Below are 25402 nucleotides of genomic sequence, written 5' to 3' on the forward strand. Positions count from 1 at the left end.
CCAGGCCAAACTTTTCACCTGCCTGACCACATGAACAAGTCTGTGTAATGCAAAACACAATTGACTCAAACTTCATAAAAATACCAATCTTTCTCAAAATTGTTTAAAAAGCTTCCAGATCAGACTCACCTCCTCGTTCTGTGTTATGCAAATCTTAACTGACTTAAAGGGGTATTCCAGGCAAAAACTTTTTTTATATATATCAACTGGCTCCGGAAAGTTAAACAGATTTGTGAATTACTTCTATTAAAAAATCTTAATCCTTCCAATAGTTATTAGCTTCTGAAGTTGAGTTGTTTTTTTCTGTCTAACTGCTTTCTGATGACTCACGTATCGGGAGCTGTGCAGCTCCTATGGGGATATTTTCCCATCATGCACAGCTCCCGTGATGTGACATCATCATTGAGCAGTTAGACAGAAAACTTCAGAAGCTAATAACTATTGAAAGGATTAAGATTTTTTAATAGAAGTAATTTACAAATCTGTTTAACTTTCTGGAGCCAGTTTATATATAAAAAAAGTTTTTGCCTGGAATACCCCTTTAAATTTTGTAAAAATGTAAATTTTTCTCAGAATGGATTGTCGAAAAATTTATTTAGAAAAGCAAAACAGGCAGATCAGCTCAATCCAAACACTGTCACAGAGGCACGGACCGCAACCAACAGTAAACCAATGAAAGATGTATGTATAAAAACAGACAAAAATATAATAACATAATGACAATACAATAAGTCACATACCCATATGTAAAGATTGTATAAAAATTATATCCATTCCGTTTTCTTTTTTTTTTTCGTGAGATATTTTCCTTCAGGTATAAAAAAACATATGTACATGTATATTTCAAAAATACTTCCTGTGTCCATCAGCGGTGACGTAACTGTTCAATACAAAACCTATATATTTCTAAAACCACATGAATATCATCTCTTACCAGCACCGATAGACATATAATGTCAAGATTAAGGGACCCATCTCCATTATTGTTACAAGGCACTATATTGCATATTATTATAATGAAAACATTTAAATTAAAATATAGATCTCTCAGAATAACTGCCTCTAATAGAGGGGCCCATATTCTATATAAATAAGAAAGGCGCATATACAAGAGTGTATCTGAACTAAACACCTGTAGTCAGCAAAAATACCCAAAAACGTTACTCATGGAGTCTAGTGTGAACATGTACCACACATGCTAAATCCAAGCAAAAGGAGGAATTCAATAGTGTAACATAACATCCTGTCTTTTATTCATACCTCCAGGATAGCAAGTGTTAAGTCGGATGATCCAATACACTTCGTGATCCAGGAGTTTCTGTCTGTAATTTCCTTCTCTGATCAGAAACGAGACTTGTTCATTACCTTGAACTATCATGGTGGAAAATTATCCCTTTTGGTGCTCAGCACAATGTCTGGACACCATGGATATGTTTTTTTGGAGTTAAAGTGAGGGATATCCGACAAGTGTTTTCTCACCCGGATTTCCAAAGGATTCGTAGTGCACCCCACTAATTGAACCCTACACATAGTACAGGACAGTAGGTAAATTACATAATTAGCATTGCAATTAATATAGTGATTTACCTCAAATTCTTCCTGATTTGTGTAGGATGCAAATGTGGATACATTCTGCATAATATTACAACACGTGCATTTAGTATGGCCACATTAGTATGATCCAGCCGTATGGGAGCCAGGAAGATTTGGGATGGACGGTATTAAGAAAAAGACTGGGAGATATTTTTTGTCCCAATGTCGGTGCCCTTTTGGCTACACACCTGTAGCCACCAGATAATGCCTTAGAAAAAAGTGGATCCGAGAATTAGAATCGGCATATATTTGTGTATAATATTGCACACCATTTCATATTGCTGACCATATTGGGTTGAAAACACTATTGGTTGTTACTATCTTACTTTTTTCTTTAGGAGTAATTAATTCCAGCCTATTTCTAGATCTCACTATGTTCCGTGCATGTTGTATGTTCCACGTAGGGTAACCCCTAGCAACCAAATGTCTTTCTATATTATTGGCTTCCACCTCAAAATCGTCAACAGAGAAGCAATTATGGCGTGCACGGATCATTTCTCCAATTGGTAAATTTTTTACAACATGTGAGGAATGGCAGGATTCTGCATGAAGGATAGAATTTACAGACATTTATTTTCTAGTAGTGACTATTTTACCCGATTTCTTGTCACCTTTCAAATATAGATCTAGAAAAGGAATGTCAGTATCGTGATGGCAAATCGTAAATTTCAGATTCATTTCATTACTATTGAGGTATGTGTTGAACCCCTGTATGGCCGTTACATCGGACGCCAAAATAAACAGGAGGTCGTCGATGTAACGGTCATACCACAGCAACATCATCCGGAAAGGGTTCTGGGGGGAAAATAAATACTCCCTCTCCCACCAACACATATAAATGTTGGTGAGAGAGAGGGGGGAATTCACCCTCATCGAGGCCCCTGTGACCTGCAGGAAAAAGTCTCCGTTAAACATAAAAAAATATGCAAAAGAAGATATTGCACAACTAGGGACAAAAATTCCCACAGGTCAGGGGGGTATTCAGAGTAGGAACCATCTAAGAGCTACAATGGCCAAATCTCTTTCTTCTCCTTTAATTAACATTTCTTCTTCTTCGAATCACAGGTTGTTCTATGGGAGCTAAGTTTTCCCCATTATTGTCCAGTTTGTACATGGCCCACTGGTAGGAGCATCTTCTGTGTGCGACCACCAACCCCTACCAGTCCCTTAAGGACTGGTTTGGTCACTACATAGGCAATCTCTTTGTGGTGTGGATGGGTACCAGTGAGGAGGCTTCTACATTTGTATCTTTTCTAAATGATAATGATTCCAACCTAAAACTCACTTAGACTGTGGAGGACACAGAAATACATGTTTTGGATGTTACCCTGATATGAAATACTGTGAATGGTAAAATACACTCCAGACCATACCATAAACCATCAGGCTATAACATACTCCATCCTAGCAGCTGGCATTCATGACCGATGATACGTAATCTACCTATTGGGGAATTAGAGTGAAATGGGCATCCTCTAACAATAAGACTTACCAAGTGGTCTGCTCCAACATCAAAAATAACTTACGTTCCAGGGATTATAAATCAATGTGTTAACTAGAACTAAATCCATTTGGAATGCAAAACCCAGATCTATCTAAACCATCAACTTAAAAATGCCACCACACAGCCTTTTACTTTCTTTACCCAGTAGAATGTACATTTTAATAAAGTATAAAACATCATACAGAGACCCAAACATGTACTACATCAAGACGAAGTTGTGTTTTGTATATAGAAAAATGGGGTTAGATGTGTTGTGTGAAGGAGGGATCACTTTTGGACTGGGACCGAAAATAGACCCTGGCATTTTAAACGTAATAATCGGTCATGGGTGGGGCTATGTGAAGGCAGAGACACAAAGAGGAGGGGTAAGATGTCAATTATATTTGAGTATTTAAGGATACATAATATATATATATATATATATATATATATATATATATATATATATATAGGCTGGTTTGTGAGTCGCTCACCCAGTGCACGCCCAGCTCGCCTCCTGTGCCGTAGACCGGCCGGTACCGCCTCCGGCTACTCACTTGTGAAAGAAGAAACAAGGTCCGGCACTAGGTTGCAGGTAAAAACTTCTTATTCTTTTATTTCAAGATTCTGCGGTACAGGGTAGAAAGTCTGACGCGTTTCGCTAAAAAGCTTAATCGTAGACTGCCGTACAATCACAGGGGACAACTTAAAATACCGGAGGTATAAGTCACATGACTGACCTCGTCATTGTTAATAACATGTTACATATAAAACCTGGAATTGGAATCCATTCAGAACACTAATTATCGTGTCTGTTCACACTCTTAGATTATCATATACTGCGTTAGAAACTGTTTCATATTTATTATTCGCTGATTGCAAGGCTAAGAGTTTCCCTAGCAATAAATTATATTGTAGGATATGTTTTGACCTCTTATTGATTTTATATTTAAAATTTTTAATTTTTTAATTTTTAAAATCGCAGTGGATGAAAATAGAGTGTGAACTAGACGTACAAATTGTCATATAAATACGGAAACCACAATAGGGGGGGGAGGAGAAAGGAACAAACAGGCAAGAAGAATTCAAATTTAACATGGGAAAAGAAAGATTTTTAATATATATACATATATGTTTATCATTATCAGAATACGCGCATGGGAAAAGCACACAATGCAGTTAGTGCGTAATATTATACGATACTGACTGTCATATGAGAGCAACATCAATTATTTGTGTGTGAATATTAACAGGATGAAGTAAATGGAGACCATTGATGAGCAATTTTTTATGATTTCTTATTTATAATTTTTTTGGGTATATATTGTTATTATTAATACTTTTTATCTTTAAATATTTCTTATTTTTATTATTATTTATATTTCTATGTATTTACATTGTTGTTATTTGTATTTTGATAACATTTATTACTATGCCATAATATCCTGGATAGCATTGACATCTTTCCTATTTCATTGTGATGATTAATTCTTTATTACTTTTATTTATATTTTTATTTTATTTTTATTTTATTATTTATTTTGTTGTTATTATTTTATATCATTAATGTTATTATTTTTTATTGTTTTTTTTATTTTTATTTTTTATTTTTTATTATTTTTTATTTTTGTTATTATTTATACCATGTTACTATTTTTATAGTTATTATTGTAATTATCATTATTTTTGAATTTTTTATACTTTTTGTTATTGATATTAATCGTTATTGTTATTTCTCCTTATTATTGGTAAAATCCAAGTGTGGATCCTATCATGCTATTCCATAACATAAAATTAAGACATGATTACCCTAAATAGTTGGATGGATTTGGTCTATGAATACAGTGTAGGTTATGACATTGTCAATCCACACTGGATTGTTTGACTTATTCATAACTATAAATACTATTCCTACAAAATATAACCTAACAACAACAATGCAATATTATGGACAAGTTAACATCATATCCATTCTTTTATTTAAACCCTCTGGGTATCTAGTTCCCAAAAGGAACATCCAATAGGTCTCACATTTATACATCCTGTATTTGAGATCCCCACCTCTTGGCCCCAAGGATATTTTCTCAAATCCCGAGACGCGGAGGCTATTTGCCTCCCCCCCATGTATTTCTCTGAAATGACGGGATAACATGGAGATACCTGATAGGTTACTCCTGATATCCGACACATGTTTTCTAAATCTCATTTTTAATGAGTTGCCTGAGCAACCCACATATTGTAATTTGCAAATTGTGCAAGTCGCCACATATACAATATTTTTAGTATTACAATTTATATAATTTTGTATACTGTGTGCTTTTCCCGTAGTGCATGATATCACTTGATTTGAGACACTCATATAGTAACACGTTAAACACCGATTGTGTCCGCATTTCCAATTTCCTTTGGCATTGAGCCAATTCTGGCTATTTGTTTTGATATTACTTTTACTTTCAAAAAGGCTTGTGGATATTTTGGACCCTATAGAGGGACCCCTCCTAGATACAATAGCAATACCTCCCGCTACAATATTTCTTAAAGCTGGATCAGTTTCAAGGACTGGGATGTACCTATTTATAATATTTTTTATTTTATTAAATTGGGTGCTATACGGTGTAACGAAAAAGGGTCTCTTGGATTTAGATTTAAATTTACTACTTTTGCCACCTGCATTATGTGATTCTTCCTGTTCCTGTCTCCTCCTAGAGTATGCCACTAAATCCCTCCGATCGATTTCATAAATTTTCTTGTGTGACTGATTCAAGATTTTATCATTATAGCCTCTATTTCTCAGCCTAACACACAGGTCTTCTGCTGCCACTTTAAACTCATCGTCTCTAGAGCAATTGCGCCTTATCCTGCAGAGCTCCCCAAATGGGATATTATCCAAAACATGTTTTGGGTGACAGGAGGATGCATCCCAAAACATATACCCAAAAAAATTATAAATAAGAAATCATAAAAAATTGCTCATCAATGGTCTCCATTTACTTCATCCTGTTAATATTCACACACAAATAATTGATGTTGCTCTCACATGACAGTCAGTATCGTATAATATTACGCACTAACTGCATTGTGTGCTTTTCCCATGCGCGTATTCTGATAATGATAAACATATATGTATATATATAAAAAAAATTCCCATGTTAAATTTGAATTCTTCTTGCCTGTTTGTTCCTTTCTCCTCCCCCCCCCCTATTGTGGTTTCCGTATTTATATGACAATTTGTACGTCTAGTTCACACTCTATTTTTATCTCTGTCATGGGGCAATTGGCATCAGCCTCAGAGGATAAGTTTCCATTTGTTTTTTTTTCTGCCAGTTTTTGGAAAGTCAGAAATGGATTCATAAGGGAGGAGAAGTCCTTCCTTTATATGTCCTATTCCTTTTCAATATACTTCTGGCTTTGGCTCAAAAACAGCAGTGGTAGTTTTCCAAAAACTGCTAGTAAAAAAAAAAAAAAAAAAAAGTGGAAACTTAGCCATAGGGTTTTTTTTTTCCCTCTGGATCAACACAGTAGAGTTTTAGATTAAACTTGATTGACTCTTGTCTTTTTTTCAACCTTACAAACTATATATCACACATTTTTTCCATTATAAAATCATATAAATACCAAATAACACTGGTATATAAGGTTGAATATTATCACCATACATATTACCATCATACTGTTACTGACCAAATCCTACATACTGAGACCAATATTAAAGAAAAAGCCAACTTATGGTATAGATAATAGGTACCATAACCTTACAGTGATATAGAACCCTTGGTGATGAGAATTAAATTTCAAGCACCACTTAGTATAAACACCATTCGAGTTTGGTTAAAACATAACTTTTACTAATATCAGTAAAAAAAGATAATAAGGGGTACACACATGAGTTGGGGCATGAGGAAAAAAGGGGTACAGGTGAGGCCCTATTCTTAAAGTCCCTAATACAATCTACTCCTAATGTAAGTGTGGAAATAGAAAAAGAGAGTAAGGGGGTAGTACACTACAATCTTAAAATTGAGGTAGGTCTCTTTTACCTACGCGTTTCGCCCTCCCTGATGAGGGGGGACTCATCATGGATAAGAGAACCACAAGCACAAATGATACAAATAAGTGTACCTGATAGAACAGACACGATAAAGTAATCAGTATTGTGATAGAAAGTGAGAGAAATAGGCAGGCGTCTCAAAAAGGAAATATGTGTCAGTCTTGGTCACAAGTCTGTCATAGAAAGGTAATGGTGACAATTGCACAAAAAATAGTACAAATACAGTATTGATACACATCCACTGCATACAATGATGGCTTCAGAGGGTGTTCTACATATAGTAGCCTGTATTTTACATATAAAAGATGACAACCGCACTGTTGATAAAGAAAAAAGGGAAAAAAATCCACTTAGAGATAGATGTTCATAAGCTGAAATTTAATTAATTTTACTCATATGAAATTTGGAGGGTTTACCCAAGATTAATTATTTCACAAAGGCTGACAGATATGTTATTCAAGTAACCACATATAAGATCACAGATTCCTGAAAATAACAATAAAAAAATCACAAATGGGCCCCCATTACATATAGATGGTAACAGTGTCTTAACAAATACAGATATAAAGCTGTGAACAGCTTTTTGCAGCTCACCTAGACAATAGGCCGAGATGAGATGATAAACTAGATATGAAGCACATCCAATGAAGACCGATGTATGTTGGACTGGGGCTCTAGATCAAAAAGTCCACGGCACAACTATATTAGAAAGTTCTATCTTCAAAATAAAACCAATAAATATAGACGAGCAACAATCCAAAAAGGTCCTACCTGAAAAAGATATATGGTAGGAAAAGGAGGAAAATGCTGCACCTGGTAATGGTGATGGAATAGTGCCGCTTGGCGGTATGATGTCCCGCACTATAATGTAAGATCCAATATAAATTTAGGAATAGAGTATAAATACCAGGGATTTGAAAAAAAAATCATAAAAAATTATCTAAAAGTTTTAAATATGCAGATGTGGTATTTATAAAAAGTAATTATGATGAGGCAAAAAAATGAGCCCTCATACCGCCCTATATACGGAAAAATTAAAAAGTTATAGGTGGTCAAAATCGGGCAATTTTAGATTACTGATTTTGTACAAAAAGTTTTAGATTTTTTTAAAGCGGTACAAATATATAAAAGTATCTAGCCATGGGTATCATTTTAATCGTATTGACCCACAGAATAAAGATCATATGTAATTTTTACCGCAAAGTGCACAGTGTGAAAACCCTCCAAAATGTGCAAAATTGTGGTTTTCATTTAAATTTTCTCCCTAAAATTTTTTTGGGGGATTCGCCATACATTTTATGGTAAAATGAGAGGTTTCATTACAAAGTACAATTGGTCATGCAAAAAACAAGCCCTTATATGGGTATGTAGATGGAAATATAAAAGAGTTATGGATTTTAGAAGGCGAGGAGGAAAAAACAAAAACGTTAAAATAAAATTGGCCTGGTCCTTAAAATTAAAATGGGCTTGGTCCTTAACCCCTTAACCTCTTCAGGACACAGGGCGTATGGATACGCCCTGCATTCCGAGTCCTTAAGGACCGAGGGCGTATCCATACGCCCGTGGGAAATCCGGTCCCCACCGCTAGCCGGTTGGGGACCGGAGCCGGATGCCTGCTGGGTCCTGAGACCCCCCCATGTCGGCGATCGGAGAAAATCGCATGTCAATTCAGACATGCGATTTTCTCCAATTCCGGGCTGATCGGGTCTCCGGAAAATAGGGCTGATCGGAGCTGTCAGCAACAGCCCCGATCAGCCTAAAGGATAGGAGTGAGGTCGCAAAGCTGCAATCGCCTCCTATCCCCTGGCATTAGTCAGAACGGAGTTCTGACCAATGGCAGCGCAGGACAGGGGGTTGCCATGGCAACCCCCCATTCTGCCCGCCCCTGGATGTCGAGGGGAACTGGGAAGAAAATGGAGGCCGTACCTGCAGGAGAAGATGCCTGGGGACCTGAGATCTTCGCTGGAGCCTGCTGGATCTTTGCTCAGGTAGGGAATCGACAGTGGGGGGGGGGGGAATTGAAAGTGAAAGTAAAACGATCTTTACTGTGGCAACCACTAGAGGGGCCAAACTGCAACTCCCAGCATGCCCAGACATCCAAAGGCTGTCTGGGCATGCTGGGAGTTGTAGTTTTGCAACATCTGGAGGATCACAGTTTGGAGACCACTGTTACAGTGGTGCCCAAACAGTAGCCCTCCAGATGTTGCCAAACTACAACTCTCAGCATGCCTCGACTGCCCAGGCATGCTGGGAGTTGTAGTTCTGTAACATCTGTCCCTTCAGATTTAGCAATTTTCGAAAATTTTTGAAAATTGCTGCTCTACTTTGAAGCCTTCTAATTTTTTCAAAAAGCAAAAGTATGTCCATTTTATGATGCCAACATAAAATATTGTATTTGTGAAGAAAAATTTAATTTATTTGGAATATCCATTTTCCTTACAAGCAGAGAGCTTCAAGGTTAGAAAAATGCAAAATTTTCTAAATTTTCATGAAATTTGGGGATTTTTCACCAAAAAAGGATGCAATTAACGCCAAAAATTTACCACCAAAATAAAGTAGAATATGTCACAAAAAACAATCTCAGAATCAAAATATTCGGTAAAAGCGTTTTTGCGTTATTGATTCGTAAAGTGACGGTGGTCATAATTGCGAAAAAGGGCTCAGTCCTTAAGGTGAAAAAGGGCTGCGTCCTTAAGGGGTTAAGGACGGGGTTTTTCCGTTTTTGCATTTTTGTTTTTTCCTCCTTACCTTTAAAAAATCATAACTCTTTCAATTTTGAACCTAAAAATCCATATGATGGCTTATTTTTTGCGCCCCCAATTCTTTTTGTAATGACATCAGTCATTTTACCCAAAAATCTACGGTGAAACGGAAAAAAAATCATTGTGAGACAAAATTAAAATTCAAAAAACGCAATTTTGTAACTTTTGGGGCCTTCTGTTTCTCCACAGTACATTTTCCGGTAAAAATGACACCTTATCTTTATTCTGTAGGTCCATACAATTAAAGTAATCCCCTACTTATATAGGTTTGATTTTGTCGTACTTCTGGGAAAAAATAATAACTACATGCAGAAAATGTATACGTTTAAAATTTTCATCTTCTGACCCCTATAACTTTTTTATTTTTCCGCGTATTGGGTGGTATGAGGGCTAATTTTTTGCGCCGTGATCTGAAGTTTTTAGAGGTAGAATTTTTGCATTGATAGGACTTATTGATCTTTTTATTCATTCCACGCATGCGCCATTGACCGTGCGGTTTAACTTACGATTTTCATAATTCGGACATTTACGCACGCGGCGATACCACATATGTTTATATATTTTTTTATTTAAACAGTTTTTTTTATGGGAAAAGGGGGGTGATTCAAACTTTTATTAGGGGAGGGATTAAATGATCTTTATTCACTTTTTTTTCCACTTTTTTTGCAGTATTATAGGTCCCATAGGGACCTATAACACTGCACACACTGATCTTTTACATTGATCACTGGTTTCTCATAAGAAACCACTGATCAATGATTCTGCCGCTTGACTGCTCATGCCTGGATCTCAGGCACTGAGCAGTCATTCGGCGATCGGACAGCATGGAGGCATGTAGGGACCCTCCAGCTGTCATGTAAGCTGTTCGGGATGGCGTGATTTCGCCGCGGTGATCCTGATCAGCTCCCTGAGCTAACCTCGATCAGTGCTGCACGCTATTAGCCACGGGTCCCAGCCATTGTTAGAGGCCAGGACTGACCCACTATGACAATGATCCCAAACACACCGCCTGGGTGAAGGAGTGGCTTCGTAAGAAGCATTTCAAGGTCCTTGGGTGGCCTAGCCAGTCTCCAGATCTCAACCCCATAGAAAACCTTTGGAGGGAGTTGAAAATCTGTGTTGCCCAGAGACAGCCCCAAAACATCACTGCTCTAGAGGAGATCTGCATGGAGGAATGGGCCAAAATACCAGCAACGGTGTGTAAACCTTGTGAAGACTTACAGAAAACTTTTGACCTCTGTCATTGCCAACAAATGGTATATAACAAAGTATTGAGATGAACTATTGTTATTGACCAAATACTTATTTTCCACCATAATTTGCAAATAAATTCTTTAAAAATCAGACAATGTGATTTTACGGATTTTTTTTCTCATTCTGTCTCTCATAGTTGAGTTTATAACCTATGATGGAAATGACAGGCCTCTCTTATCTTTTTATGTGGGAGAACTTGCACAGTTAGTGGCTGACTAAATACTTTCTTGTCCCACTGTACCAGCTCTACACAGGCTCTGCAGACCATAGTGTTTACAGTTACCTGGTGGTATCTTCTCATTCACTTTCCTTTTTCTTCTCCATCCAGCCTAGACTGTCATGACAATTCTTCCATCCACAAGTCATTTGCACAGAACCTGCCAGACAAACATTTTAAGTTCCACACTTTTTTCAGCACCTATACCTCTCCATACAGCAATAACAGACTGAATAGAAAAGTAGGTTGGGGAATAGTAGGTAGGTCCCCTTTATTAGGTAGATAGGTCACTCCAGTAGGTAGACAGGGTCCCTTCACAAAGTTTCCCCTATTACACAGGGTCCTGTGTATTTAGGTTCCACCTGTAGGAAGATTCCCCTGTAGGTTGAAGCCCCCAGTATTTAGTTGTAGTCCCCTATATATAGTTGTAGCCCCCCCCCCCGTATTATAATAGTAGTAGCCTCCCTCCTGTATACAGTAGTAGCTGTTACCTTTAGGTAGTAGTAGCAGCCCCCTTTAGGTAATAGTTGTAGTAGCAATGTGGCCTTTATTCTAGTCTTCTCCTCTGCTGTCTGCTCCAGCACATGTAGATGATGTCACTCATCACAGAGGAAGGGATGTTCAGCCTCTTGTTGCTGCCTGCATATTTCGGGCAGCCACAAGAGTGGTTGACAGAGTGAGGAGCCAATGGATCTTCACTCTGTCGAATAGCCGAGCGCCTCATTTAACTGTAGGCGCAGCATCAAGACGCAAGTATAGTTAAATGCGTCCTGGACTGGACAGTCCTGCACACAAATGCGCCCGATTGCCAGTCTGGCCCCGGAGATGCCCCATATGCAAACTCACTACTCATTCTAAACAATTTATATCAGAAAATACTGGTCAGAAATATGCTCTAAAATATCTTATGAATTTTGATACTGCCCACGTAATATATACTGTGTAACATGCAACACCCCAGTACATGGGTTGTACACAGGGCCGGACTGGGACCAAAAATAGGCCCGGGCATTTTATAAAAAGCAGCACATTTTAGCCATGGGTGTGGCTATGGCTATGTTGAGGCTATTGTTGTACAGGCTATGATCACAAAATGTATTTTAGGAGTATTTCATTTAAAAAAATGCATCCAAAAAATCGCGGAAAGATTGTGTACGTATTTTTTATATTAATGGGCTTAATGTAAGTGTATGGGAAAGTAGTTGTCTGTGCACACTACGCATATTTTTTACAGCAGTGTAAATAATCGACATGTCGCGGATGCTAAAACGATGTCCTTATAATACCAGTATACAAGTGAGAATATTACTGCCACACCATGACCACTACCATTACGACCACACAATTACTGTATAAAAACCACTGAACATAGACTAATATCTCCAATACAAAGCACATATAGTAGTGACCCCGGCTCCATACAGGCTCCACAGACCATATAAGTGATTACAGTGCAGTTACATCTACTGACTCAGAGGAGGCGCCTTCTTGGAGTCATTCTCTTTTCTATTCTTCTTTGTCTTGCTGAGACCGTCATGAAGTCTTCTCCCAACCATGAGTCGTCACTGCAGAATCTGCAAGAGAACAAACATTTTAGGCTTCACACTTTTTAAGCACATTTCCCACCTGTTCTCTATCATCAGTGCCCTAGGTAATGCTCCCAGTAGGTAGGTAGAGCATCTCCCCAATAAGGTAGAGGCCCCCAATATGTTGGTTATGCCCCTAGTAGGTAGGTAATGCTCCCAGTAGGTAGGTTGTAGGTAATGCCCCCAAAAGGTAGGGAGTAGGTAATGTCCCCAGTAGATAGGTATACCTGTTAGTTGGTAAGACCCCCCAGGTAGTTAATGCCCCTAGAAGGTAGTACCCCCAGGTAGTTAATGCCCCTAGTAGGTAGTACCCCCAGGTAGGTAATGCCTGTAATAGGTAGTTTCCCTAGGTAGGTAATGCCCCCAGTAGGCAGTTTCTCCAGGTAGAATGTGCCCCCAGTAGGTAGTGTCCCCAGGTAGAGAATGCCCCCAGTAGGTACTTCACCCAGGTAGGTAATTCTCCCAGTAGATAGTGCCCCCTGTGCCGACTTTAAAGTACCAGCAGCCCATCCTGCAGTGTAAGTCAATAGGGGTTTGGCGCTAGACTTGGGGTTAGGGGCTAGCGGCAGGCCCCCTCTCAGGCATAGTCCCTCGGGCGCCCAGGTGCCTGACCTGTCTGTCTGCCCCTGAATATGAGATAGATTGAAAATTTTTGAAAAGGAGTATTAGGGATATTCAGAAAAAAACAATATGAAATGCCGAATATTTGACCTTATGCCTCACCTAATTTTACAGAACATGCTCCTAATTTACAGACTTTGAATCACACATAGTATGACCCTTCATTACTCCTCTCCCCCAGACAGATAGATATGTGATAGATAGATAGATAGATAGATAGATATGAGATAGATAGATATGAGATAGATAGATATGAGATAGATAGATATTAGATAGATAGATAGATAGATAGATATGAGATAGATGGATAGATAGATAGATAGATAGATAGATAGATAGATAGATTATAGTTTGGTATCAACTATAGTGCTGGCTGACTTATTCTTTGTCTGTATTGCACATACGGGGGAGTGGCTACCTCCATGTTGGCCTTGCACCCCACCCACCTCTATCAGGTGTGTATATAAGGTGTCTTGGATGTTCCAGACCCTGCCATGCTTACTGAACTGTTCACACAGAGGCATATTCACAGTGTAGGGTCCATCCCAATGAGGCCACCTTATCGCGGTGGGACAGTCCAAGCTATTTGACCGCCGGCGGGGACAAATTTGCGAGCTAAGTGCCTCACTATTTCATAGTTTCACATTTGCATCTATTACACCATAGCTGTATAGCTCTTTATGTTTTATCTGCATATTCATGTTTCAACTATATCCTTGTGCTGGCAGTGTGCTGCTGCATTCTTCTGTTGCTAGATAGATAGATAGATAGATAGATAGATAGATAGATAGATAGATATGAGATAGATAGATATGGGATGGATAGATAGATATGAGATAGATATGAGATAGATAGATGGATAGATAGATAGATAGATATGAGATAGATAGATAGATAGATAGATAGATAGATATGAGATGGATAGATAGATAGATAGATGATAGATAGATATGAGATAGATAGATAGATATGAGAAAGATAGATAGATATGAGATAGATATGAGATCGATAGATAGATAGATATGAGATAGATAGATAGATATGAGATAGATAGATAGATATGAGATGGATAGATAGATAGATAGATATGAGATAGATAGATAGATATGAGATAGATATGAGATCGATAGATAGATAGATAGATATGAGATAGATAGATAGATAGATAGATAGATAGATATGAGATAGATAGATAGATAGATAGATAGATAGATATGAGATGGATGGATAGATAGATAGATGATAGATATGAGATAGATAGATAGATAGATAGATAGATAGATATGAGATAGATATGAGATAGAGAAATAGATATGAGATAGATAGATAGATAGATAGATATGAGATAGATATGAGATAGATAGATAGATAGATATTAGATAGACAGATAGATAGATTAATAGATAAGTGTTTCCCAAGCAGGGTGCCTCCAGCTGTTGCAAAACTACAACTCCCAGCATGCCCACACAGTCAAAGGCATGTTGGGAGTTGTAATTTTGCAATAGCTGGGGGCACCCTGGGCTGGTTGGGGGAACACTGAGATAGATAGACAAATGGAAAGTACAGAGATAAACATAAAGTTACTTACTGTACATGGCATCAGCTGTGGGCAGGGGAAGGCTTCCTCTTCACAGCAGTGTGGGCACCGTGGTGGAGCAGGAAATACAGCATGATCTTGCTCCAATAGGACTGCACACAGAGGATCATGTGGGGGAGGGGGAGGAGCAGCGTCTCTCTCTGCTGCTCTTTTCCTCCCAGGCGGTCAGCGCGGCCCCTGCGCTGCTCTAAAGTGCCTGAAGGGGGAAGTTAAAAGAAAAGAAGCTGGCAGCAGCCGACCACTTCTCAGACTGGGCAGTGTTGACCTGTACCCTCCTGACCACAGCCCTGAGCACAGCTCTTAAAGCTGTGGCTGCTCAGTATTCAGAGCAGGCAGGGGAACAGCCCGGCCAATAGACAGCACGGCCCACCGGGAAAATGCCCGTTGTGCCCAATGGCCAGTCCGGCTCTGGTTGTACAGCAAGAAAGCAGTAGGACAATTGCTGTTAAAAGAGTGTGGAATAAAAATCCATTGTAAAATAATTCCTGCTTATCATCAATGAAAAAAAAATTATAAAATGGATTAGAAATGTAAGATTAATACAAATACTATGATTATTAATAATAATAATAATAATAATAATAATTATTATTATTATTATTAGCATTATGTTTTAAACTGTAAATTAATGTGTAATAGATGCTGTTTATAAAATAAGAAAATACTATTAAAAATGATATTGTTGTTGAATATACAAATGAATACAGTAACTGGTGGCACATAATAGTCTACGCCTGATCATTACCCACAACATACAGTGTTCCCTGCCCCCTAAATCTGAGGCGTCTTTTGTTGTGGTGTGAATGGTTGACCCTCTGGCATGATAGCTGTTGTACCAAAACAATGCACCGCGGGCACACTCTGGTCAGGCATGAAATTAAATTCTTCATACCCATTGTTCAGTCCAAGGAAATGTATGTCAAGCAGTCACCGGTACAATACGCTACCTAATGACAACAATTAACATCATTAATTTCTTTCCCTCCTAAAAGTCTCAGGTCAGGTCTTTATTTCTTGAGAGAGATAAAGCCTTGTAATAAATAATCAGGGCTCTGCAGTTTGTCAAATGGCGCAATTGCTGTGTTTATTTACAGGGAAAATATCTCTCTATCTTTCTATCTATCTATCTATCTCATATCTATCTATATATCTATCTATCAATCTCATATCTATCTATCTATCTATCTCATATCTATTTATCTATCTGTCTATCTATCGACCTATCTATCTCATATCTATCTATGTGTCTATCTATCTCATATCTATCTATCATCTCATATCTATCTATGTATCTATGTATCTGTCTATCTATCTATCTATCTCATATTTATGTTGTTTCCGTTGTTAGGAATCATGGCAGGTGGACAGCAGGTGGTGGATCCTCTGGGCCTGTGTGGATGTAGACGTGAGCCGTGCCAGGTAGCGGAGTCTAAGGTTTTCACGAGAGCCCACCGCCAAGCGGGAGTGTCTTGCCGCGGCAGGCGGCACCCAGGTCGCTACCCCTGGAACGACTCATAGAAACATATAGAAATATAGAATGTGTCGGCAGATAAGAACCATTTGGCCCATCTAGTCTGCCCAATAATCTGAATACTATGAATAGTCCCTGGCCCTATCTTATATGAAGGATAGCCTTATGCTTATCCCTATCTTATATGAAGGATAGCCTTATGCTTATCCCTATCTTATAAGAAGGATAGCCTTATGCTTATCCCTATCTTATATGAAGGATAGCCTTATGCTTATCCCTATCTTATATGAAGGATAGCCTTATGCTTATCCCTATCTTATAAGAAGGATAGCCTTATGCTTATCCCATGCATGTTTAAACTCCATCACTGTATTTGCAGCGACCACTTCTGCAGGAAGGCTATTCCATGCATCCACTACTCTCTCAGTAAAATAATACTTCCTGGTATTACTTGTAAACATTTGCCCCTCTAATATAAAACTATGTCCTCTTGTGGTAGTTTTTCTTCTTTTAAATATCCTCTCCTCCTTTACCGTGTTGATTCCCTTTATGTATTTAAAAGTCTCTATCATATCCCCTCTGTCTCTTCTTTCTTTTATACATGTTAAGGTCCTTTAACCTTTCCTGGTAAGTTTTATCCTGCAATACATGTATTAGTTTAGTATCTTCTCTGAACTCTCTCTAGAGTATCTATATCCTTCTGGAGATACGGCCTCCAGTACTGCGCACAATACTCCAAGTGAGGACTCACCAGTGTTCTGTACAGCGGCATGAGCCCTTCTCTCTTTCTACTGCTTATACCTCTCCCTATACATCCATGAGCACTTCCCTCTTTCTACTGATTATACCTCTCCCTATACATCCAACCAAGCATCCTGCTAGCGTTTCCTGCTGCTCTATTACATTGTCTTCTTACCTTTAAGTCTTCTGAAATAATTACTGCTAAATCCCTCTCCTCAGATACTGAGGTCAGGACTGTGTCAAATATTCTATATTCTGCCTGAGAATTTTTACGCCCCAGGTGCATTATCTTGCACTTATCCACATTAAATTTCAGTTGCCAAAGATCTGACCATTCTTCTAGTTTTCCTAAATCCTTTTCCATTTGGCGGATCCCTCCAGGAACATCAACCCTGTTACATATCTTTGTGTCATCAGCAAAAAGTCATACCTTACCATCGAGACCTTTTGTAATATCACTAATGAAGATATTAAACAATATTGGTCCCAGAACAGATCCCTGAGGTCCCCACTGGTAACAAGACTTTGCTCTTAATATTCTCCATTGACTACAACCCTCTGTTGTCTGTCTCTCAGTCACTGCCTAATCCACGCAACAATATGGGAGTCCAAGCTCAATGACTGCAGTTTATTGATAAGTCTTCTATGTGGGACAGTGTCAGAGACCTTACTAAAATCTAGATATGCAATGTCTACTGCCCCTTCGCCATCTATAATTTTAGTCACCCAATCAAAAATCAAAAGATTTGTTTGACATGATCTCTCTGAAGTAAACCCATGTTGTTTTTTTTTATCTTGCAATCCATGGGATTTTAGATGTTCCACAATCCGATCCTTTAGTAGGGTTCCATTCATTTTCCCACTATTGATGTCAGACTTACTGGCCTACAGTTACTCGTCCACACATGTAGCTGAGCGGGTGGCGTGGCACAGAAGGACACTGGCAGGACGTGGCAGATGGCAGAAGGTCAGGGCAGGTACACAGGTACAGGAAAGGTAGGGCAACAAGGAACAAGACACAGTAGCAGAGATACAGGACTTCACTATGGCATAGACTAACAAAGATCTGGCAGGGAAGAAAGAGAGGAGCAGGAATATATGGACCAGGGGACAGGTGTAAGCACTTTAATAATTGGGCACTGGCCCTTTAAGAAACAGAGCTCCGGCACGTGCACGGCCAGAAGGCGGAGGCACACGCACCGAAGCTACAGGGACACAGTGAGGCAGTGGCTGAGGGAGGTGAGTGACGGGCTGAGATTCGCATGCGGGTGAGTCTTGCGATGCGGATCCCAGCCCCGCCAGCAAAAGAGACAAGACAGCGCGCTCACGGCCAGCGTGTCTGGCTGGAGCGCGGCTGTTACAGTACCCCCACTTTGGTCTCCCCCTTTTCTTTGGAACTAAAAGAGTTCCCCACCACTTGAGACCGAGGGGTGTTAGAAATACGCAAAGGCTGTAAGGAACTTGCAGGGTTCTGTCGAGGAGTCTTCCGTCTTCTAACAGGTACTGAAGGAATCACAGAAGGAACAAGACAATGATCTTGGCAATATTGTCCCCACGAAGTGACTTCTCCGGTCCTCCAGTCGAGATGTGGAGAATGGCGTTGAAACCAAGGAAGATCAAGAAGAAGCTCTGAAGTACACTGTGGTAGCACATAGAACACAATTTTTTCTTTATGCAAATTTCCCACATGCATGTCAAGGGGTTGCGTGTGAAATTGCAACTTACAATTCAGGTTCTGTCCATTTACAGAAGAGATGTAGAAGGGCTTGGTGAGACGTAACACTGGAAGACGATATTTATGGACCAAGGAGGCACCAATGAAGTTACCAGTGGAACTGGAATCCAAAAGAGCAGAGGCAATGAAAGAGGTGCTGGCAGAGGTGAACACTTGAACCGGGATGGTCAAGCGATGAGAGGCAAAATTCACACCAAGGGATACCACTCCAACTTGACCAAGATGAGAGCGTTCTCCCGGATGCAAAGGACGTGCAGAACAGTCTTTGAGAAAGTGAATTGGACTGGCATAATATAAGCACAAATTCTCATTGTTTCGATGGGATCTTTCCTGTAGCGTTAAGCGAAAATGGTCCACTTCCATAGCCTCTTTGGCAGGAGGCAAAGTAGACAGTAGAGGTGGATGTTGGAAAACGGGTGCCAGTCTGGGTAATTGCCGTGTTCGAGCAGGTTCTCCTTCCAAAAGAAGTTCTTCCTGCCTCTTGGCAAAACGCACATCACTACGGGTGGCCAAATGGACAAGTTCGCTCAGGTTATTCGGAGAATCTCGTGCTGTGAGAGCATCCTTGATTCGAGGGGAAAGTCCTTCTTTAAAGGTAGCACACAAGGCCTCGTCGTTCCAGGAAAGTTCTGAGGCGAGCGTACGGAATTGAACCGCGAAGTCACCAAAGGGGAGTTTCCTTGGCAAAGGTTTAGTAGAGCCATCTCGGCTTTGCGGAATTCTGTAAGGAATGCTGACAGGTTAAAGGAGACCGGATCTCTATGATCCCAGAGAGGAGTAGCCCAGGCCAGGGCTTTTCTGGACCGCAGACTGAAGACAAACGCCACTTTAAAATGCTCCGTCGGGAACATATCTGCCATGAGTTTGAGATGGACAGAACACTGTGTCACAAAGCCTCTACACTGCTTGGGGTCTCCGTCATACTTAGAAGGCAAGGACAAACGGAGCTGAGTCCCAGGAGAAACTACAGGCACAGGAGGAGTCTCAGGAACAGGTAGCTGCTGCTGTTGTTGCTGCTGCACAGCAAGGAGCTGTTGCATCATGGCTGTAAGTTGATTCAGTTTTTGCGCCTGATGGGTTAACTGCTTCGACTGCTGGGCCACGATGGAGGGAAGATCCGAGAAATCTGGCAAAGGCACCCCAGCGGGATCCATGGCCGGATCTTACTGTTAGGAATCACGGCAGGTGGATACAGCAGGTGGTGGATCCTCTGGGCCTGTGTGGATGATGACGTGAGCCGTGCCAGGGAGTGGAGTCTAAGGTGCCGGTGGCTTTCACTAGAGCCCGCTGCAAAGCGGGATGGTCTTGCTGAGGCAGGCGGCACCCAGGTCGCTACCCCTGGCATGACTCATTCGCACAGGTAGCTGGGGGGGGGGGGCGTGGCACAGAAGGACACTGGCAGGACTTGGCAGATGGCAGAAGGTCAGGGCAGGTACACAGGTACAGGGAAGGTAGGGCAACAAGGAACAAGACACAGTAGCAGAGATACAGGGCTTCACTATGGCATAGACTACCAAAGATCCGTCAGGGAAGCAGGAGAGGAGCAGGAATATATGGACCAGTGGAAAGGTGTAAACACTTTAATAATTGGGCACCGGACCTTTAAGAAACAGAGCTCCGGCACGCATGTGCCCCAGAAGGCGGAGGCACGCGCACCGGAGCTACGAGGACAGGGACACAGTGAGGCAGTGGCTGAGGGAGGTGAATGACAGGCTGAGATTCGCCTGCGGGCACTTCCCGCGATGTGGATCCCAGCCCCGCCGGCAGCAGAGACATGACAGCGTGCTCATGGCCAGCGTGTCTGGCTGGAGTGCGGCTGTTACATCAGTCATGTTTTACTGATTTAAAAAAATATATCAACCAAACTGTGTATACGTAGGACCACACAGAAGGTCCACAATTATAATCTTAATTCCCAGCTAATTATATAAACAAATAAAAGATAGGGAAGTGCATTATTAAAATGTAACTTTTACTGTAAATCGCATAAAATTACACCACTAAAGTGAACCTTGTGATATCATGGCCCTAGTTAGTGCCTCTTGTACAGATATCCTTAGTGTACTACAATTATATGTAGACAACCCAACGCGTTTCAACCGCATCCCCGCTCTAATATCATACCTGGATTTCAGAAACGTGAGTGTTTGGCCTTGGGCCATGCTTTCATTTCACAGGCAACTTGGATATTAGACAATAGTCCTAATATGAGCTATATCTGTGCCTTTCTCTTTAGGTACCACAGGAGAAGGCTAGGTAGGAAGTCCTTTCTAGGTGCCTGACTTGGAATACATTTCTACAAACACGGCATCCTGATTATGTTGGTATTTTCTCTTTCTCTTGCAGGTGCTTGTGAATTCCTGGAAGTCCGTGCGTAGTTATGTAATTAAAGTATCAGGTCATTGGTGCACAAATGTAATGCGCATATCCTGTATACTGGGGACCCGTTTCTATATTATCTACCGTATTTATCGGGGTATACCACGCACCGGCCTATAACACGCACCCTCATTTTACCAAGGATATTTGGGTTAAAAAAGTTTTTTACCCAAATATCCATGGTAAAATTAGGGTGCGTGTGTGTGCGTATATACCCCGATATACCCCCAGGAAAGGCAGGGGGAGAGAGGCCGTTGCTGCCCGCTTCTCTCCCCCTGCCTTTCCTGGGGTCTAGAGCCCTGCTGCCGGCCCTTCTCTCCCGCTGGCTATCGGCGCCGCTGCCCGTTCTGTCCCCCTGACTATCGGTGCCGGCGCCCCATTGCCGGCGCCGATAGCCAGGGGGAGAGAAGCGGCGATGACAGCCAGGGGGAGAGAAGGGGCAGCGGCACCCATTGCCGGCGCCGCTGCCCTGTTGCCTCCCCCCATCCCCGGTGGCATAATTACCTGGGTCGGGTCCGCGCTGCTCCAGGCCTCCGGCGTGCGTCCCCTGCGTCGTTGCTATGCGCTGCACGGCGCGGCGCATGACGTCAGTGCGCCGCGCCGTGCATAGCAACGACGCAGGGGACGCACGCCAGAGGCCTGCAGCAGCGCGGACCCGACCCAGGTAATTATGCCACCGGGGATGGGGGGAGGCAACGGGGCAGCTGCGCCGGCAATGGGTGCCACTGCCCCTTCTCTCCCCCTGGCTATCGGCGCCGGCAGTGGGGCGCCGGCACTGATAGTCAGGGGGACAGAACGGGCAGCGGCGCCAATAGGTAAGGGGAGAGAAGGGCCGGCAGCAGGGCTCTAGACCCCAGGAAAGGCAGGGGAGAGAAGCGGGCAGCGACGGCCTCTCCCCCCCTGCCTTTCCTGGGGGTGTATCAGCGTATAACACACACATAGATTTTAGGCTAAAAATTTTAGCCTAAAAAGTGCGTGTTATACGCCGATAAATAAGGTAAATATTATACTTTGTCTTGTACTGAGGTACTGTTACTAACTAACCCCTGATAAAACCGCTGTATGTGGTGGAAACGCGTTGGGTTGTCTACATATAATTGTAGTACACTAAGGATGTCTGTACAAGAGGCACTAACTAGTGCCATGATATCACAGTGTTCACTTTAGTGGTGTAATTTTATGCAATTTACAGTAAAAGTTACGTTTTAATAATGCACTTCCCTATCTTCTATTTGTTTAAAAAAATATATATATAATTTTTTTATTTATTCTATTTTCGGATTTTCTTACCATTTTTTTGTGCTGTGATCTGTAGGTTTTTTTGTATTAATTTGGTATTACTCTGACATTTTGATTGCTTTTTAACTGATTTTATCTGGATGTAATGTGTTTGCAACATTCAAGTACTTGGTAAAGGTAGTACTGTTCTGCCAAAATGTCATGTTGTTTTATGATATTAAAAGCTTTTTTTACCTGCATAGATTTGGTGCTGTGCTATCTTTTCTATTTTTGGAAATGCTGAAGCTAGGAAGGTTGGGGCTGCTTTCTCTCTTTTTTTTTTTTTTTGGGATATAGTTTAAACAAGGTTACTCCTGTCTTTTATGTTTCAGTCACAAAACCAAATACAGTCTTTAGCTTCTGGCATGAAAATACTAAATAAATCCTGCTAAGGCTAGAGTTACATATATATATATATATATATATATATATATATATATATATATATATATATATATATATATATATTATATATATATATATATATATATATATATATATATATATATATATGGTGTCCGGCAAAACTGGGCAAAAATTGCCACAACTGATGCCACAACTGATGCCAGAAGTGCATCAATTGTGCATCATTCGGTGTCCATTGTTTGTGATCGCAAGATGCATTCCTCGGTCTGTGCCGGTCCGCCGAGTCCAATCATCCAGCGTCTAAACTGAGACACCGGATGATTGTGAACTGTCCCATTCAAATGAATGGGATCAGTTCTTCCTTCATTTTCCCTCCGATGCATTTTCTGCAGCGCCGGAGGGGAAAAAAAATTATGATGCAAATATGTAAAAGAGGCCTAACAAAGTATCCATTAACTATACAGGTGAGTGGCTACCAGTCACCAGACCAAAAACAATAGACATTCAATGTGTTACACACACAAGACTTGAAGTGTGCCTTAGGCTCGTCTTACACTGCGGATTCTCCAGACAGAAAATCGCCACCCGGAGATTCCCAGTGCTGCCAGTGCCGACTGAAACAGGCCCCACTACCAACTTGTCTCCCTGCCATTACATAAAAACCCAGGCCCATAAACATTACCAAACTTTACCAAAAGTCCCTTATCCATTATATCTAGATATATGAATTCACTTTGAAAAAACTACCAAAAAAAAGCTCAAAATGCATTATGAGTGGTTGTCGATCACACAAAATGTGGTCTAGACAAACAATGGTCTCCTCAAAGATATATATATATATATATATATATATATATATATATACACACATATATATATATATATATATATATATATATATAAACTCTTGGTCATGTAATGGATAAAATTATCATCTGTATACTATTTTGTAGTATTCTAGTAATAGAAACCACACATGACAACAACAACAGGTGGTATGGGACAACAGGACTCCAGTAGCCAACTGTTGGTAAGGCCCTTTCTGCACAGACAGGGGGAGATTTATCAAAACCTGTGCAAAGGAATAGTTGGCCAGTTGGCCATAGTAACCAATCAGATCGCTTCTTTCATTTTACAAAGACCTTGTTAACCCCTAAGGGACTTAGCCAATTTTCATCATAAAGGGGTACTCCCGTGGAAAACTTTTTTTTAACCCCTTAAGGACCCAGCCATTTTACACCTTAGGACTCGGCCATTTTTTGAACATCTGACCACTGTCACTTTAAACATTAATAACTCTGGAATGCTTTTAGTTATCATTCTGATTCCGAGAATGTTTTTTTTGTGACATATTCTACTTTAACTTAGTGGTAACATTTTGTGGTAACTTGCATCCTTTCTTGGGGAAAAATCCCCAAATTTGATGAAACATTTGAAAATTTAGCATTTTTTTTTTACTTTGAAGCTCTCTGCTTGTAAGGAAAATGGATATTCCCAATAATTTTTTTTATTCACATTTCCAATAGGTCTACTTTATGTTTGCATCATAAAATTGACAAGTTTTTACTTTTGGAAGACATCAGAGGGCTTCAAAGTTCAGCAGCAATTTTCCAATTTTTCACAAAATTTTCAAACTCACTATTTTTCAGGGACCAGTTCAGGTTTGAAGTGGATTTGAAGGGTCTTCATATTATAAATACCCCACAAATGACCCCATTATAAAAACTGCACCCACCAAAGTATTCAAAATGACATTCAGTCAGCATTTTAACCCTTTGTTTCACAGGAATAGCAGCAAAGTGAAGGAGAAAAATCACAATCTTCATTTTTTACACTCGCATGTTCTTGTAGACCCAATTTTTGCATTTTTACAAGGGGTAAAAGGAGAAAATGTATGCTTGGATTTGTAGCCCAATTTCTCTTGAGTAAGCACATACCTCATATGTCTATGTTAAGTGTTCGGCGGACACAGTAGAGGGCTCAGAAGCGAAGGAGCGACAAGGGGATTTTGGAGAGTATGTTTTTCTGAAATGGTTTTTGGGGGGCATGTTGCATTTATGGTGCCAGAACAGCAAAAAAAAAACACATGCCATACCATTTTGGAAACTAGACCCCTTGAGGAACGTAACAAGAAATAAAATGAGCCTTAATACCCCACAGGGGTTTCACGACTTTTGCATATGTAAAAAAATGTTTTTATTTTTCACTAAAATGTGTGCTTCCCCCCAAATTTCACATTTTTGCAAGGGTTAATAGCAGAAAAGACCCCCCAAA

The 25402-nt window shown here is 40.4% G+C and overlaps 1 protein-coding gene across 1 annotated transcript in view; it reads left to right on the forward strand.

The window, feature by feature from the left end:
- The window catches only part of LOC130361240 (cysteine-rich venom protein-like), a 227466-nt gene that overhangs the window by 21845 nt on the left and 180219 nt on the right, over positions 1–25402 (forward strand). The window lies entirely within an intron of this gene.

This window comes from Hyla sarda, chromosome 3 (genome assembly GCF_029499605.1).
Source record: "Hyla sarda isolate aHylSar1 chromosome 3, aHylSar1.hap1, whole genome shotgun sequence".
NCBI lineage: Eukaryota > Metazoa > Chordata > Amphibia > Anura > Hylidae > Hyla > Hyla sarda.